Genomic DNA, 17,325 nt, shown 5'->3' on the forward strand with positions numbered 1-17,325 from the left:
ACTAAGCGTACCAGATTTAAAACACCATGACAGTGGGTTCAACATCCCAAATTCATGAGAGCACCATAATGAACTCACCGAGATCAAACATCCTTCACATTATAGGCACCTCTTTTTATATCTTAGACAAATGATTTAACACTTACCTTTGCAATTTCCTTACCCACACGAGTCAAAATTCGAAAAACATCGAGCACGCTCTCAACATGAAACACATAACATCTCCAAATAATGCTTATGCTCGCACAAAGGAGTCCAATTCTCATGAAAACACCCTACAAATAAAAACACAAAACAAGTGAAAGTAAAGAAAGAAAATAAAAGAAAAATGTAGAAAGACAAAATGAAAAGAGAAAGGTTAGAAGTCTGGGTTACCTCCCGGAAAGCGCTTGCTTTAGGTCCTAAGCTCGACCCTTCCTCCAAATAGTGGAGGGTCAAAGAAAACCACCTTGTTCAAAGTGGTTAAGAGATCTAAATTCAGGCCAATCTTTGGCAAATCCACTTCATGAGACACATCTTCTTGTTTGATAAACACCGAATCAAGCTTGTTATTCTTCAACTTCTTTTTCTTCTCCATGGGAGCTCTCTTTTTCTTCTTGGACGGTTTCACTATCATCACATAGAGAGTCATCTTCAACATCCTTTGATGAGAGCTCAAACCATGAAGATATTTCGATAATTTCCTCATCTTCAAGCTTTGATGATTCCTTGACATCTTGACTACCAAACTTGCTTTCAACTTTGTCAGAAACATCATCACAAACTACACAAACATCATTAGAGGAGGACACAACCATACAAACATTATATTCAAGAGAGGAGAATTGAAACACATAATGCCTTTCACGTAGGACAAAGATTCATGCATGGACTTAAGCTTAAAGCTCGACTTATCATCACCAACACGCAATGTTATAAGACCACCCCTCACATCAATCAAAGCACCTGAAGTAGCTAAGAAAGGTCTCCCTAGAATGATAGGTATATTGTCATCTTCCGCTATTTCGAGAACAATGAAATCAACGAAGATAGTGAAATCTCCTATCTTAAGGGGAACATCTTTAATCCTCCCCTTGGGAAACTTGATAGAGCGGTCCGCTAATTGGAGTGTCATGTTGGTTTAAAGGAGTTCTCCAACCTTATGTTTCTTGAAAACGGAGTAGGGCATAATGCAAACACTATCCCCAAGGTCACAGAGAGCATTTTGAAAAAGATTGCCATTGATTTTGCAAGGGATGGAGAAATTTCCGGGATCTTTCATCTTAAGGGGTAAATCATTATGGATCAAGGCACTACAACACTCCCCAACATCCATCGATTTCACTTCATTCCACACTATTTTGATAGGAATGGTGTCCTTCGAACAAGTGTATTATTCCTATATAGGGTTCGGAATTATTAGAAAGCTAATTATTCAGTGAGGTCAAGTGATCTGAATGCCTAGTTAGAGGCCGCTTCCGATCAATAATATTAATTTATGATTAATATTACAGCTTAATCTTGACTGAACCTTACAGGTCACACCCAATCAAGTAAACGGTCCGTGACGACAAATTAATCCGAAAGGAATTCATGAGTCATTAGAGTATTATGAGCATAGACATCGGATATCGAGCTAGGAGCGTCGAAACCGAGCGTCTCTAGTCGAGTCGGATTTATGAAACGACGCAACGATAAAAATCAAGCAAATAACAAGTAATAAATACCCCTAGCATCAGAATGCCCCGAGCAAACCGAGTGCTAGGATGGGCGCCGCACCAAGCCGAGCCTGCTAGCAGCGCTGGCTGGTGCAAGGCATCGCATGCTAGCGCGCCAACATCGCTAGCAAGATAGCGCGCCAGCATTTTTAGGAAGCTAGCATGCTAGCAGCACTAGCACGCTAGCAAGCCAGCAGCATGCTAGGCCTTGCTAGCTATTGCTAGCGATACGTGCACCACCCCGCACCCAGCAGCCTGTAAGCACGCAAGGCTTATTGGGCCGAGGCAGCAGCCCTACGCCAAGCTGACAGGCCCAGCCAAGGAATCAGGCCGCCAACGAGGCAGCCTCGGCACACAAGGCCAGGCGCGCCAGCTAACACGCGGGGATAGGCCCGTGCTTGTTGTGAGCCGGTTTGTGAGGGAAGCTTGGGGAGAAAGGGATTTGGTCCCCTCCCCTTATGGTCCTCACCTACTCCTTCTCTCTTGATATGCCACTTCTTGATTCTTGATTGCATTGCCTTTTTTTATTTTTGTTTTAAATCAAAATAGAAAAGGGGGATTTAACCAACTCTCCCACATTGATGGGAGAGAGGAATGTTCATAGGATTTCTCTAAAAAAACCATGCTTTGGGATTTGAGAAAATGCACTTTTAGTTGTAAGCTTGAAAGGATCACCGAAAGCGTGAACACTTTCGCTCGTAATACTCTAAGTTCTTTTGGTCTAGCCCCACCTAAGCTCCGGGGTAGGGGCCGTACGGGTCATGCTTGTGGGTGGACTTCGTAGGAGGTTCTCTCATTTGCGGAACTCAAGTAGCTTTTCAAGTACGAGCTCTTTAAGGAGCAATAAGGAGCGAAGCACGTTACAAGGGTAAAATTGTCTTTCCTTTTCTTTGTTAATTATGTTATTAATTATGATAATTAATATGCTTATGTTTAGTTGCATTCATTTATGTGCGGGTCTTGGGGTCGAGTTCTGTTTCCGCGTGGTGTTTGACATCACAAAACCCAACAACGGTGTCGGAGCCTCGCTCATTTAATTTTTGTAACTATTTTTTCAAGGTGATTTAAATGGCTTTAAATTTCTGGTCATGCTTGCTAATTAGATTAGAAGCTCGTTTTGTTTATTTTAAACTCGATTTTAAATCGAATTTTGGCTCCATAACCTAGATTTTGACTCATGACTAGTGAATTTTGAGTGGAATTGATATTCTGGGACACTTTTGGCCCTTTTAGAATTGTCCAGAAGCCAAATTCTTCTTAGAAACACTCTTTTCAAGGCTTTTTTTGTTTTATCGAAAAATTTCAAATCTTTAAACCTTGTTTGTTTAATGGCATATTATTTGTTTATTATATGTATGGTTATTATTATTAAACTACTGCATATATAAGCCTATTTTGAGAATTATTATTAAGTTATAATTAGTGCTCAAGTAGTTGGCTAATTTTTCACAAATTGCAAATTGATTCCTTTGTGTGTGAAAAGTTTGTGTTTGAAGCTTTCAAGTATTAAAGTTCTAATCTTTAATTATTTTAAGTGATGGGAACTTTATATAATACTGGATTCCATAATTGTTCATTGAAATTTCTTGATTTAATCATTTATCCAAGTTGATTAAAGTCATAAAGTTTTAAACTTGTGAATGAAATGTAATTAATCTTCATATTGGAAAATGTAATTTTTTCAAGTATGCACAAGTTGATGTTGGAATTTTTTGTTGAATATTTGAGTTCATATTTCCAACTTATTTTAATTTTGACAAAACTCATTGTTAATTTATGTATGGTTAAATTAACTATGAGGTTAGCCCTTTCAATTTTGTGGCGTCAAGTTAAACCAACATAATTTAAAGATTAGTTCTTAAAATTAATTTTGGTTATGCACTTGAAATTGAATTTATTTGAGTAAGACTTATTTTATTTTTTATTTTTTCCCATAATTAGTTCTAAAATTAATTTAGAATTAATTATATACGTTACACAAAATCTGGATAAAAATCCTGAGGCAAGAGCACGTAAACCGAAGCACTCACCCACGCAAATCTCTCGGCCAGCTGGGCTACTTGCCCAGCCCACATGTGGGTGCCGAGGGTTGCAGGCTGGTGCCTCAACTAGGCGATTCTCAAGAATATTGTGCGATTCTCATGCTTAGTGCTACAATTATGCGATTGGCGCGTTATGTGGAGTGATGCGATGTGTGGCAGCAGCTAACACAACCTCGTGCAGCCTTGGGCCTTATGAGGCCAAGTCTTGCGAGCACGCGAGCACGCTGATGTGGCCAGCATTATGCACTAGCGGTGCTGTCAGCCACTCCCACGTGATTCGTGCCGCAAGGGGCTGTGCAGGGCAGCCGCCACGCAAGGCAGCCGTGCCTTGGTGCCTAGCACACCGAGCCTCGGGCTTGATGCTAAGCACTTAGGCGTCATAGGGGCTATGTGTTTTGCGTATTTTGCAGGTTTAATTATTTTAATTGTGTTAAATTATTTTAATTAAAATTAGAGGCTAGGCCTCGGGTTATGAGCGGCATTTGCAAAATTTTATTTGGTAAAATTATTAGTTTACTGGCTTAATTAATCGGATTAATTAAGATGGATGCGGAATTTAGTGGGAGCTTCATTGTTTATTGCGTTTATTCACATAATTGGTTAACAACTTTGACTATTTTTAATTAGGCGCATTAATTGGATTAACCACCTTAATTAGTTACTACTTTATGCCAATGTTTCATTGTTACTTGTTTTCTTTGTAAAATGCATGGGCCATTCACATATAGTGAATGGATGAATGAAACTTATATTCTCTCACAAGTTTTATTAAAATGGAAACTAGTGGGGCTTGATTAGGATAAAAAATATGGACTGCGATCCGTTATGCTAGTTGAAGACTTGAAGATTCAAGGGGTCATGCTAGTTTCCAAATGCATCTTTTACTTATGTTTTCGATATAAATTTATGTTTAAATTATATATGAATGATTTGTTAGATTCTTGTTTAGGATTTCGAATGTTGCAATGATTAATTAAGTTCAATTAAATTAACCAACATAGAAACCTTAGGTCCCTAAAATATTGAGTCAAACTTGCCATTCCGAAAATGACACTTACCGAACTAATGACAATAGTGATGGGCTACGCCAAAGCGAGGCATCACTACTTTCCTCATAACGTAAGGTATACCGGGTATACATGTTAATTTTTGGTTAAACTTAACGATATCAGTATGGAGTCCTTAGATGTCGTGGCAATGGAGACAAACATCATAAAGCATTAGATGCGACGTATGATCGAACCAAGAATAACTTAGAGCTATTAGCAAGGTGTTGCTTACCTTAGAATAATAAGTGTTAAGACAGGCTAAAGCATGCTTAATGACTCATTGATTATTTGGATCATGGAATCATTTTATTCTCGCCAAATGGGGACAATTTTAATGTGTGGATAAAATACTTAATAAGCTTGAAATAATGCATGACTGCTTTAAAAATCAAACTTGTTATTTCATGAATGGTTTTTCATTTAAAATTCTTTCAGTTGTAGATCCATGTCTTCAACTAATACTGACAACAACTATATGTACTCGGAACTCCTAGGGAAATTGGCATTTTGTCTAAATTTGAACAATTTCAAGGAATAGGAAGAAGAACTCTGAAAAACTATTTGGAATTGTTCCGTGGAGTACATTCTTGACACTCCCATTCCAATCTTCTTTTCTAAGGGAATCATGAGTGATGAGACTCATGATCAAGACTTGGTCCTTATATTGTGACAAGGTCACACATTTGATGAGGAATTCCCTTCCGGAGGATTGGAAGAGGAGATTCACCTCTTACCTTCCAGACATGCTTCTTAATAGTCTTAAGGTGCATGTCACTATGTCTTCTGAGACAAGGGACTTAAATGTTCATAACTTGACCAAGTCATTTATGAACATGAAGATCGAGATCCCGGAGGAAGGTTGCCTTGGTAGCGAAAGGCTCGAAGTGTGGACTAAGGTCTACAATGCTAAACTTAGACCCAAAATGCCTCTTCAACCTCATGTGCTTCGAATGACAAGGCTATTCAAGCACTTGGAGCTCATTGGGAATCCATTGGAGGATGAACAAGTGGCTCATATGCTACTAAGCTCACTCCACTCAGGCTATGTGCATTGAAAATGCATTTGACGGCCAATCAAGACAAGCTCTCATTGATGGAGGTTGTTCAAGATCTTCGTAGAGCTGATTCTTGTAAGGGTACTAGGTTTTCTCTAAGGCCTAAGAAGAGAGAGTTCAAATACAAGGTAAAGATGCGGTGCATCTATTGTAGTAGGCAAGGCCATTACAAAAGGTAATGCAGCGATCAGTACATAGAAGATGAGGGGAAGGGAAAAGTAGCTTTCACCTCAGGTATCTTATTTATAAACTATCACTTGAATATAAGCAATTCATAAGGTATTAGATACCATAAATGACTCACTAGATGCTCCTATTTCAAGAACCAAGTGAGAAGAGCTTCACAAGTGGATGTGCATTTATAAGCGGAAGAAGAAGACAATCTTTCCATCAAGCTTGTAATCACATAGTTTGTCCTAAAATAGAACTTGTTATAGTTTTATTGTTGAACATATTTTGATCCTTTGACATTGGACGTCGAGTTGTTTGATCACAAGACTATAACAAGTGATTGTGTTTGAAAGTCTTGCTTTTATGTTTTATAGCTTCACACGTTTATCCAAATGTGCTTTCTTTAGACAAGCATGTTTATAATGTTAATGATACCACCAAAATACCTAAGACCGTTGTGTCAAATAAGACATACTTGTTGCATTGTCGTCTTCGCCACATTAACATCAAGCACATCAAGAAACTTCTACATGAAGGTATTCTTGACTCATTTGATTTACAATCATTTGAGAATTGCGAAGGATGCTTGTTAGGCAAGATGATAAGCCATTCTCCAAGTTGGGAGAAAGGGCAGGTGACTTATTCGGCCTAATGTACACCGATGTATGTAGAGCTGTCAAAAGCTGACCCGACCCGAAATACCGACCCGAACACGATATTATTAACCGACCCATCTGAACCCGAAAAGTTGGTGACCCAAACCCAACCTGACCCGACCAAAAACCAACCCTAGACCTGAGTATGTGAAACCCAAACCCGAACATGAACCAACTTGGAGATGACCCGACCCGAATGTAACCCGTAAATTATTGACCTAAATCGAACCCGACTTGAACCAAAATTGACCTAAACCCGTTTTAACCCGTCAGAACCCGAATTTAACCCGACTTGTTACTAACCCGACCTGAATTCAACCCGACTCATTCCTAACCCGACCCGAATTTTACCTAACCTGTTACAAACCCGACCCGAAATCAACCCGACTGGTTATCCACCCGACCCAAATTCAACCCAACTTGTTATCGACCCGACTCGAATTTTACCCGACCTATTACTAATCCGACCAAAAAATTCAATTCGATATGTTACTAACCCGACTCGAAATCAACACGACTTGTTATTCACCCGACCTAAATTCAACCCAAATTATTCCTGACCTGATTTCAAATCACCTTAAATTCAATTTAGACCACCTTATTATTGTTGAGCAAAACATGTTAAGGGAGACCAAGTCGGTCCATGCCACCAAAAGAAAGGAGCATCATCCCCAAATTTAAGAGTTAAATATAGTATATATTTATTGTATGGTCAAAGGAGATAATTATCTTCCTAAATAATAGACTATAGTTCCCTAGTATGTTGCCATATATATTATAGTCAAAGGAAATAATTATCTTGATAAAAATGATAATTATCTATCTATAGTTAGTTGAACCCGAATATGACCCGACTTGGAAATGACCCGACTTGATTGTAACGCGCAAATTATTAACTTGAACATAATCTGACTTGAACCCGAGAATGACCCGACTTGGAAATGACCCAACCTGATTATAACTCGTAAATTATTGACTTGAACTGAACACGACTTGAACCCAAGAATGACCCGACTTGAAAATAACCCGACTTGATTATAACCCGCAGATTATTGACTTGAACCGAACCCGAATCAAACCCGAGAATGACCCGATCTGATTCTAACCCGCAAATTATTGACTTGAACCGAACCCGACTTGAACTCGAGAATTACCCTAACCCGTTTTAACCCGTTTTAACTCGAATTAAATCTGACCTATTATTCACCCAACCCAAAACCGACTCACATAGGTTTCGGCATTAACCCAAATTGACCCGACCCACTCTTACCCGACCCAAACCCGACCTGTTTACCCGAATTGACAGCTCTAGATGTATGCAGACCAATGAGCACACCCACAAGGAATGGTTATCGATATTTCATGACCTTCATGGACGACTATAGTAGATATGGATATGTCTACCTTATGTCAAACAAATCTGAATCATTTGAGAAATTCGAAGAAGTTTAAAGTGAAGTTGAAAACCAGCTTGGCAAGAATATCAAAGCCCTTCGATCGGATCGAGGTGGCAAATATTTGAGTCATGAATTCGATGACCACTTGAAAGAACATGGTATTCTTTCAGAATTGACACCTCTAGGAACTCCACAATGGAAAGGAGTATTCGAAAGGAGAAATCAAACCTTACTAGACATGGTACGATCATTTATGGGTCTTAGTGGTCTTCCTATCTCTTTCTAGGGACATGCACTTCTAACTGTGACACTAACACTGAAGCATACTCCGTCAAAAGCTTTGGAAAAGACTCTATATGAATTATGGACGAAGAAACCTCCAAGGTTGTCTTATCTCAAGATTTGGGGATGCGAAGCATATGTCAAAAGATTAATTTCTGTCAAACTTCACCCTAAATTTGACAAGTGTTTCTTTGTGGGATATCCAAAAGAAACCAAGGGGTATTACTTCTACAACAAATTCGAGAACATAGTGTTTGTTTCTCACGATGGTGTCATTTTGGAGAAGGAACACCTTTCCAAATCGACAAGTGGGAGGAAAATTGAACTCGATGAAGCTCGAGAGGACGAGCAACAAATTCAAAGTGCTCAAACAACATCTGTTGACGTTGGTCAAACTATGCAAAGTTAAACCGACAATGCAAATGCTCAGTCCATTACCCTACGACCTATGTAGGTCCCAAAGGCCAAGGTCTCAGCCGGATAGATATCTCAGTGTTGTATTAACCGAGGATCAAGCCATCCTAGTTATGGATGGAGATGAGCCTACGACCTAAAAGCAAGATATGACGAGCCCCAACTCTGCTAAATGGCAAGAAGCCATGAAATCTAAGATGAACTCCATGTTTGAAAATCAAGTATGGGACTTGGTTGATTTGCCCAAAGGTTACACGCCTATCGGTTGCAAATGGATTTTCAAGATGAAAATAGAAATTTATTTATATACAAAGCTAGACTGGTAGCAAAAGGTTACAGGTAAATTCACGGAGTTGATTATGATGAAACCTTTTCTCCAGTTGCAATGCTTAAGTTCGTCCGAATTATCCTAGAAATCGATGTCTATTACGATTATGAAATATGGCAGATGGACGTCAAAACCGCCTTCCTAAATGGTATTTTGGAAGAAATTGTGTACATGTCACAACCTGAAGGTTTTGTTGATCTAAGCAACTTTAGGAAGGTATGCAAGCTTAAGAAATCCATTTATGGGTTGAAGCAAGCAAGCAGAAGTTGGAATCTTTGATTCGATGAAGCCATAAGCAAGTTTAGTTTTATTAAGAATCCAGATGAGTCTTGTGTTTACAAGAAGGTCAGTAGAAGTGACATCGTCTTCCTCGTCTTATATGTCGATGACATATTGCTCATTGGAAATAGCATTCTAGTGCTAGAGTCTGTAAAGGCTTGGCTTGGAAAATGTTTTTCAATAAAAGACTTGGGAGAGGCACAGTACATATTGGGCATCAAGATCTATAGGGATAGATCAAAAAAGATGATTAGATTGATCCAAATTACCTACATCGATAAGGTACTGGCACGATTTAATATGCAAGAGGCCAAGAGAGGTCACCTACCCATGTCACATGGCATTACCCTAAGCAAGAAGTAGAGTCCAAAGACACCTGATGAGCGGGAAAGGATGAATCAGATTCCATATGTTTCGCTTATTGGATCTTTTATGTATGCCATGATATTTACTAAGATAGATGTATCATATGCTTTAAGTGCTACGAGCCGATACCAACCAGACCCGGGAGAGGCGCATTGGACTGCGGCAAAGAATATCCTAAAGTACCTGAAAAGGAATAAGGATAAATTCCTGATCTGTGGTGGAATTAATGAATTAGTTGTTGAAGGTTACACCGACGCAAGCTTCCAAACAGACAGAGACGACTTCAAGTAGCAGTCAGGATACATATTCTGTCTAAATAGTGGAGCGTTTAGTTGGAAGAGTTCTAAGCAAAGCACGACTGCAGATTCCATAAGTGAAGCTGAATACTTGGCAGCTTCTGAAGCTGCTAAGGAGGCAGTTTGGATTCGCAAGGTCGTTGGTGAACTTGATGCTATAACCTCTATCAAGGGTCCAATAGACTTCTATTATGACAATAATGGAGCTATTGCTCAAGCTAAAGAGCCAAGGGAACATCAGAAGGTCAAACATGTCAAGAGGCGATTTTACATGATAAGGGAATGGAAGTCCGAAGGTAAAATCAAAATTTGTAAGATTGGAACGGACGACAATGTAGCCGATCCACTCACTAAACCTTTGACTCAAGTGAAACACAACAAGCACGTTGAGGCAATGGGAATCAGGCAAGTTGGAGATTGGCTTTGATTTCCCTAGTTTTGTGTTTTAATTAATTTCGGATATTTTAATGTAAAACACTATGTTGAACCATTCAGCTTTCGGAGAAATTCAATTTTATGTGATTTTTATCACTCCATTTCTATTTAATTGTGGTTTAGAATTAAATAATGAGTCCATTATTCGATTTTAAGAATATTCAAAATAGGGTATCAAGACAATGTCTTGGATAAAGAAACACCTATTAAGTGAACGTTGAATATTATAATAAAAAATTATCCCTAATCAAGGTCATTTAAATGTTGGACGATTAATGAACACTTGAGATTAGTGTGTAGTATGATTTATAGCACCGTTTCTTGTGCTACAAGGACATGATTTTCATAAATCATTTGCACAGGTATTGGTTTAGAACCATACTAGATAGATGTAGACACCCAAATGTGTCTCCCCAAAACCAAACCCAGTGATGAATACCTTTCACGTCATTTGATTATTGAACGAAGTGAAAGTGTGAAAAGTCTAGTGATATGGTTGTTTTTATTAAAATATTTCTCTTTCTGTTTTTGAAAATATTTCTTCTTATACTCTATTTATGAAAACGTCCAGTCCCGTTTAGTTTGGTCAATGATAAGGGTCCAATAATAGTGTAGTTGGGTTGGGCTCGAAAAGAGCTTTCCAATGATATATTTTAAGCCCAATTCTGATGAATAATGAGGAAGTTATGGCCAAAATACTAAACTGGGTCCAAACCGGATTTTACCTACGACCCAATGATCATGTGGAGGGTCCAAAGGTTTAATCTTATTCCTAAACTAATTAGGATTTATTAGAAGCTTCTATGAGTTTCTAAAAGATCTTAATTATCCTTTTTGAAAAGATAAAATCTAAGAATTTGAAATTGAATAAAACTTTCCTTTTTTAAGTCCTAATCCTATTCGAATTTAAAGATGTTCAATGACAGTCAGATATTATTTTTGTGCCTTATAATCTTTATCCAAACCTTATATGTTTGGATAGATCTTGAAATTATCTTTCCAATTATATATTATAATATTAATTCCGAGCTATAATGAAAAAGATATGAAAGGAATACAAAACTCTATCCAAAACTGACACCCTTCCACTATTTCGGCCATATCTTTTAATATACAAAATATTTTAATCTGATTCTAATTAGGTTGGAAAGTAGACTTCAAGATCTATCCAACGACATATTATATGACTTATTTGGACTTTTGGATCAAAAGATATGATAAAAAAAAATCCGCAAAAAAATTATCTCAGCGCCAAATGACAGGTCTGTCGCCTGGCGTTGACTCCTGTCGTTGGCGACAGGAGGTATTTTATTCCGAATATGAATTGCTTTGATCCCGTAGTATTTTTCCTATAAATAGGGGTCGTATCTCCCCGTTTTTAATCATTCACAACCATCATCTCTCTCTATTCTCTCTCTAAAAAAGCTAGAAGCTTATTCTTTCTCCCTCTTTCTAAACCATCCCTCTTACAAAATTCCTCACACATTAGTTATAGACACACCTAGCCAAGTTCAAAGTTGCCTTTGCCCTAGACGTGAAAGATTGATAATTTCTGAGGGTTTGGTCCCAAATTCCTATTTCAATTATTTAAATTAATTGTTTGTTTTATTATTTTCCTTGAAGTTACTAACGTGTGTATTTTGTTATTAGAAAGAGATACGAGGCATCCAAGTAAGTGATTTAATTACTTTAATTATTGATCTTTTGATATAGAAATCATGCTTAGATTATTTTATTAATTCTTAGTATCATGTTAGGATGTCTTTATGATTCCTAGTATCATGTTTAGGGTAATAACTAAGATTTGATATCATGTATATTATTACGATGCTTCCTATTTCTTTCCTAATATCATGTTAGTGTCATGTTAGGGCTAATTGATCTTTAATGTTTAGTGACATGCTAGGGTTTGTTATTAATCTTGTTAGTATCATGCCTAGGATCTTGCTAATATTATTATGCTTTGAGATTGAGAATATTATTATGGTGATTGTTAATTATGTTTCTTGATATTATATTTATTTATTGTTATTGCTTGATCACGCCTTTTATGCATGTTTAAAGGGAATTTGTACTTATAATCACGCTTAATAAGATAATTAATAATCTTGTTTAGGCTAATATGATTATGATTCAAGTGGTCGCCAATAATAGTCTTGTTTGTGCATTATATTCAACCAACATAGATAAACAAGTTTAAGGTTAACCTATTAATTGTATGTTAGTCAAAAAGCGCACATGAATACGAGAAGAATAAAGTAGAGGTCTATTTTTAGGGCAAGTTCAATCTTTTTTAGGTTGGATTTGTACCTTCATCCCCGAACTTCCAGTCATGGTTCCAGACCTATTGGAGTTAACGATCTCCTGGATCGTTAAGGGGTGTAACCTTCACCCTATTAACGGTTTACAAGTTCATGAAACTTGTTGGCGACTCTTTTGCTCTAGCTTCCTTCCCTTTGGACGCCACCATCCTTAAGTGTATGTTCACAGTGGGGCTCAAGTGTGGGATGCTTGAAATATTCCCTACAATAGACCTATGAGAATACTTTAAAAGATTAAAAATCGTCATAAGTAAATTTCTAATTATGACTATCAGAACCTTTTTCCTCGACCATGAGTATTGCAAGTTTTGTTGTTTGAGTACTAGTCTGTTTTGAGTCTGTCAAATGTCTGTCGTACATGGGGATTATAATGGCAACACTCGGACGGCTAGGTACTCTTAGTAAGAGAAGCTTACAGTATAAGACTGGGAATGTCCCCCTATTAAATAAATAGGGAACATGTCTTTGTTATTTAAACGACCTTTCAATGAGCGAGACTGTGAAAATGCATGGCCGTGCTCAGATGAATTTTAGAAATCATCTGCTTATTGACAGTCAAACTCAGATATCGAAAAAAAACTTTTGGATATAATAAGGATGACGAATAATGTTACCTTATAGTTCATAAAGAGACATTAAGTGACATAGGAAATAGGCTATACACAAAAGTCGCACTTGTCCGGAAGGACAAGTGGAAGATTGATAGAAATGGTGTCCTTCGAACAAGTGTATTATTCCTATAGAGGGTTCAGAGTTATTAGAAAGCAAATTATTCACTAAGGTGAAGTGATCGGAATGACTAGCTAGGGGCATGGCTGCTAGCATGGGTACCGCACTAAGCCGAGGCCGCTAGCAACGCTGGCTGGTACGGGGAATCGCATGCTAGCATGCCAGCAGCATGCTAGGCCTTGCTAGCTGCGGCTAGCGATACGTGCACCACCTCACGCCCAACAGCTCGGAAGCGCGCAAGCTTACTAGGCCGAGGCAGCAGCCTTGCGCCAAGCTGGCAAGCCCAGCCAAGGGGCCAGGCCGCCAACGAGGCATCCTTGGCACCCAAGACCAGGCGCGCCAGTTGGCATGCGGGGATAGGCCCGTGCTTGTTGGGTGCCGGTTTGGGAGGAAAGCTTGTGTAGCAAGGGATTTGGTCCCCTCCCCTTGTAGTCCTCACCTACTCCTTCTCTCTTCTATGCCACTTGTTGATTCTTAATAGCGACATTGCCTTTTTCTTTTGATTTTATATTTTAATTAAAATTGAAAAAGAGGATTTTACTAATTCTCCCACATTTATGGGAGAGAGGAATTTTCATAGGATTTATCTATAAATACCAAGCTTTGGGATTTGAGAAAACCCATTTTGAGTTGTGAGCTTGAAAGGATCACCAAAAGGGTGAACACTTTCGCTCATAATGCTCTAAGTTCTTTTGGTCTAGCCCCGGATAAGCTCCGGGGTATGGGCCGTTTGGGTTGTGCTTGTGGGTGGACTTCGCAGGTGGTTCTCACATTTGCGAAACTGGAGTAGCTTTTCAAGTACGAGCTCTTGAAGAAGCGAAGCATGCTAGAAGGGTAAAATCGTCTTTCCTTTTCTTTGTTAATCATGTTATTAATTATGTTAATTAATATGCTTATGTTTAGTTGCATTTATTTATGTGCGGGTCTTGGGGTCGGGTTTTGTTTCTGCGTTGTGTTGGACATCACGAAACCCAACACTTTTTCCACTCAATATCTCCTTAAGAAACTTTGAATAATTGGGCATTTGTGTCAAAGCATCAGTAAAAGGGATGAGAAGATGAATCTTCTTAAGCATATGTAGAAATCTCCCAAATTGATCATCAATTTTTCTCCTCAAGAACTTTTAAGGGTATGGAAACTTGGGTTTGATCACATCCTCTTGCTTATTTTCTTCAATTTTCGCTTTCTGCTTGGCATCCTTACTCTCTCTCCTTGATACATCATGCTCTTCCTCCGTACACGAATCACTCACCTTCTCACCCTCCTCACTTTTCCTAGAAATACTTTCTTCAAGGACCTAACCACTCCTAATTGTGATTGAATAAACCGATTTCATAGGACCAATCCCTTGAGAGGGTAGAGAGGAAGGACTAGCACTCTCCTTCAAGGTGTTTTCTAATTGAGTGATTTTTGTCTATAGCATCTTGCTATGTGTCATCATCTCATTGAACTTTTTGTCACTTACTGTCATGTATGTGTTCAAGATTTTTTATTTGATTTTCAATGATTTCCTCCAAGTTAGATCTAGAATATGAAGGTTGGGCATAGGAATTATCACCATTGCCTTGAGTTCTTGGAGCAAAACCGGGTGGGAGTCCCCTTTGATTGTTGTTTTGAAAATTGCCCCTATTTTGGTTGTTCTAATTACCCCGGCCTTGATTTTGGCCATAGTTTTTGTGATGGTTACCATAACCTTGATTTGGGTTTTTGTTCCCATACCCTTGACCTTGACTTTGACCACTATAATCTTGATTGTTATAGTTACCTCCATTTTGGTTATAGTTGTCATAGTTCCCTTGTTGGTGAAAGTTCCTATTCCCATTCTTCCTTTGGCCATCAAATCTTGGCCCATTGTTGTTGTTTGAAACAAAATTCACATGTTCACTCTCATTATTATCAACATCATCACAATTATTAACAAAAGCATGAGGACAATTGGAAGCATCATGTTCATATGACCCACAAATATCACAAAATAGACAACCATTGGGCAAATTATTTGAAGATGAAAGAGGAGTAGAGTTAGAGGATGTTCCTCTCCCCTTATTGTGGGAGAAAAGAATTGGTGCTTGTGACAAAGCACTCTTAAGATTTTCTTTGATTGAGGTTATCTCCTTCCCCAAATTTGATACTTGTGAGGACAAGTTGTTGATGGCATTAAGTTGGTCTATCGAATACACCGTAGAACCGCTTTTGCTTGTTGATTCCCTCTCACCTTCTTGCCAATCCATGTAATGCCTTACTACATCTTCAATTATGTCCACCACCTCCTCTTCCGTCTTGTTCATGATAGGTCCTCCGGCTCCCGCATCAAGGCAAGATTTTCCTTGTGGGCTTAGACCGCCATAGAAAATTTGGATTATTTGATAGGTGGGAATCCCATGATGTGGGAACTCTCTTTGATACTCCTTATACCTTTCCCATGCCTCACATAAGCTCTCATTCCCCTTTTGCTTGAAGCTTTGGATGAGTGTCCTTGCTTCGGCCGTCTTCTTATGTGGGTAGAAATGAGATAGAAACTCTTTTGTCACTTCATCCCACGTCCTTAAGGAGTTTGGTTTCACCTCCTTGTCCAATCACTCCAAGGCACGCCCAATGAGAGAAAAAGGGAAAAGCTAAATGCGGATGAATTCTTGAGTAACCCCATTCACCTTAATGGTATTGCAATATTTCTCAAATTCCTTAAGATGATTGACAGGACTCTCATGCTTGGCTCAACTAAATTGTTGCCTCTCTATCAATGTAATCATCGCCGGTCTAATCTCGAAATTGTTTGCCAGAGTTGTAGGGGGAGCAATCCCGATCTTGAACCTATATTCTCCCGAAGTCCCCAAATCCTTTAATGTTACTCTCGGATTAGCACCCATGCTTTCTCGTTCTTCTTCTAAGATAACCAAAGTTATAATTGCTAATGCTACTCTAAGATTAGCATCCATGCTACTCTCGGATTACCAAAGTTGTAATTGCTAAGCTACATTAGTCTATAGACTTTTAAAGATTTTGTACAGGAGATAATTGTAACATCATCTATATGATACCTAATGCTTACGATTTGTCTTCCTGACCAATGGAATGATACCCTCCACCTTGTCTTTCAACTCGTTCGCATTGCATTGTGCATCTTCGAGAAACAAATTTGCTCTTGCATTTATGATCTTTCCCTGCAAAATGGAATGTACAAAGTCATCCACTATACAAGCAGCTGACATTTTACCAAGAAAAAATGAACAACCATTTTCTTCACTGCACTAAACCGAGAAATAAATCTCCTTGCACAGTACTTGATAGCCGTAAGCATGAAAACCCTGCAATAGGACGAAAAATCAAGTGCATATTTCTATACATGCTTAAATTCCAGGTTTTAATTTCATTAAGATGCATAATTTTGACATAAACACCATAAATTGAATACTCATGGATCAGTATGTCCTATAACCTTAATTATAGATCACGTCCATTTATTTATGAGCCCCTTTTTCCAGTTACGATCATTGAGCTTGAAAAGTACATCAATGCCACTTAACTGAAAACAGATAAATCATGTCAAATCATGTCAAACATTCACCCCACACACAGTATGAAAAGGTGCTAGCAGCAGTTTATTATTATGCAATTCAAAATCATACCATTATATCAACTATATGTACATGTTGCTCAAACGGATCAGGGTACAACGAATCAATCATGCACAATTTCCTCCTCTTCAAATTCATGGTTAGGCAAAACTAATGCGCATCATCAGGAGATTTTGGAGGTACTATCAAAACCGGTATGAATACTTGCATCATGCACGTGTTGGACATGGAAA

At 38.4% G+C, this 17,325-nt stretch overlaps 1 pseudogene; it reads left to right on the forward strand.

Annotated features, from left to right (window-relative positions):
* The first annotated feature begins 15,893 nt into the window (after positions 1-15,893).
* LOC145593281 (small nucleolar RNA R71) lies at positions 15,894-15,991 on the forward strand (annotated as a pseudogene).
* Positions 15,992-17,325: the final 1,334 nt, after the last annotated feature.

This window comes from Chenopodium album, chromosome 18 (genome assembly GCF_948465745.1).
Source record: "Chenopodium album chromosome 18, dcCheAlbu1.1, whole genome shotgun sequence".
NCBI classification, from domain to species: Eukaryota; Viridiplantae; Streptophyta; class Magnoliopsida; order Caryophyllales; family Amaranthaceae; genus Chenopodium; species Chenopodium album.